This window comes from Saccostrea cucullata, unplaced genomic scaffold (genome assembly GCF_032062105.1).
Source record: "Saccostrea cucullata isolate Sc308-1 unplaced genomic scaffold, CSIRO_AGI_Scuc_v1 ctg19902, whole genome shotgun sequence".
Taxonomy (NCBI): domain Eukaryota; kingdom Metazoa; phylum Mollusca; class Bivalvia; order Ostreida; family Ostreidae; genus Saccostrea; species Saccostrea cuccullata.
This window is the reverse complement of record NW_026938438.1, coordinates 5,601-8,034: the sequence shown is the minus strand read 5'-3', so window position 1 is coordinate 8,034 and position 2,434 is coordinate 5,601. Positions and strand designations below refer to the sequence as shown.

Genomic DNA, 2,434 nt, shown 5'->3' with positions numbered 1-2,434 from the left:
TTGACGTCATGACAGTTGCTCCGCCCTGATTGATCCTTATAAGGAAATAGAGCTCAAAAAATTTGAAAGAATTTGTAACAAACGGCAATATTTCCATGTTTAAATAAATAATTATTAGTGATTTTCTCCTATATAGAATAGCATGTTTTTAAAATAATTCGCTTTCTTATGTGCCGTTTGGCTGCATTCGGCTTCAGTCAAGCGCTTGCACTCGATGACACGGAATGTTGTTTACATCTAAAAACGTGGCGACATCAGGTGAGATATGCAGTGGATTTAAATGCAATAACCAGACATTCTTTAAAGAAAATAGGGATAAGATAAGGGACAAGGCATTGTTTATCCCTATTACGAGAATATGAGGACATTATCACAGAAAATAACGGAAGACTGAGACGATCTGCACTAGCTCCCTAAATCCATCACTGCAGTGCATTCAGCCCAGGTATGTATGCACATGTATGTACAATATGTAGATATGCTTTTGTTAACATCGAAGAAAAAAATGATCGTGAGTGTGTACGTGTTTATTTAGATGCATTATCACAGTCAGTGAAAAATTAATGCAGTGCAGTGTGTGTCGCCCCCCCCCCCTTCCCAACAGCCCACATAAAGTTGATCACTTTTTTTTACTAGAAATTTAAAAATGTAATTGTACTAAATATAGAGTCGATTAGCTTATATTCTTTGAGACAACATGTGTAATAAGGGGGTTCAACAGTAATACAAACTTAAACTAAATAAATTTGAAATTTCATGAGTTACTGAACATGTAATGTTGTCTTTTTGGCATACAAACATGCCACATAATGTAAAAAAAATTATCTGTATCATTATGTTGAAAACAAAGAATCTCCACTTTAGATCTATGGTTTTAGATTTATAGAATTTCTAAATTAATGGGGAATAAAATATTTATTTTTTTTAGATTGATTTCATGTCAAGTCAATTAATTTCTGTAATTTATACATAATTATTTTTTTTAATCATATGATATATAATACTTTTATTATTGTAGCAGTCAAGAGTTCCAGGCTTGAAGAATGAATAAATACAAAATGCACCCATTTCTCCACAGGGTATGTACACTTATAAAACATTTTACATTTTTTAAAACCATGCATGTGTTATATTTATTTTTCATTTTGTAAAGATGAAAGAATGTTTTTTCATATTCTAATTATTTGCTCTTGTAAATGTCAGAGGTTTTAATTTCCCAGAAAAGTTTTGTAATACAACTTTGTTTCCATTTATCTTAAAAAAAGACTAATATGAATTTCATAAATTCACTATGTACAGCATACAGTATATCATGAATTGTTTTGTCAAATGTAATGTGATTTTATTATACAATGTATTTCATTTAGTAATCTCATAGCAATAGCATATATAATGTGTTGCAGCTATTCCTAAAGAATTGGACCAATGGATTCATTCAGGCAGCAAGTTAATCCATCATGTAAGGAAAATGGTATGCTCCATATTAGCTATAAAAGAAATTACCATGCAATATTCCTGGCAAACAATGAAATATAACAGTAGAATTGCAAATATTTAATTATGCATCCAATGTTTGTGCATGTTTCCATGCATTGTTCTGAATTAAATTCAATTTTAAACACCAATTTACTCTCAATAATGGTATGTTACTAAAAGAATGTCCTGATTTTCTCATACATGTATTTTCAGAATTGATTTCATCCACAAGAACATGAAGTGATGGAAATGATTTGCAGCTGCTCAGTATTCCTTGTACAGTCTACCTTAATTTGAAAAGCTGTTTATGAAATAAAATTTCTTCATAAAAAATTATTTGACTTTTTCATATACATGTACTTTCTGTACAGGTGTTGAAAAGGCTATTAAGATTTGATAATCTTGACTTGCATATATTTGTGTGGTGGTGTCAATGTCCATCAAGATTTTATTTCCAGCATGTACATTGTGTTAATTTGTTTTTCTTAATAATAGTAACTGAAAAGGAGATTAAAGGCTCCCCTAATTGATTCAAAACAGGAAAGGGGACCACCATTTTATTCTGAAGGGGGGGGGGGGGTTACAAGTTTTTCCAGGTCATTATTTTTTTTATTTCTTTCATGCCAATGAAGGACAGGTCTACTAATATTTATTTCCAATAAGATGAAGGACAGATTATTTATTTTTCTCTTCACTGAAAAATGTCTGACAAGCTAATAGAAATAATTTATAGGAGGGGGGAACACTGGTCTGGGGCAGATTATTTATTTTTTATCCAGTGTGGGACATATTTATTTTCAACATTTTTGAGATCTAACCCCCACTCTTTTGGAAAAATATGGTAGTCCCTTTATCAAATACAGGAATATTTATGATTTCCACTAAGTCTTTTTTTCTTAAAACGTACAACTTAAATCCCATAGGAGTTGAAGGTTTGAAAGAAAGCCATGATAGAATC

The 2,434-nt window shown here is 31.0% G+C and overlaps 1 long non-coding RNA gene across 1 annotated transcript; it reads left to right on the top strand.

The window, feature by feature from the left end:
• Positions 1–235: 235 nt before the first annotated feature.
• LOC134250248 (uncharacterized) lies at positions 236–1,822 on the top strand. The gene is made up of 4 exons (XR_009988449.1): positions 236–445; positions 1,019–1,079; positions 1,404–1,471; positions 1,690–1,822. It is a non-coding gene; the product is annotated as an uncharacterized LOC134250248 (long non-coding RNA).
• Positions 1,823–2,434: the final 612 nt, after the last annotated feature.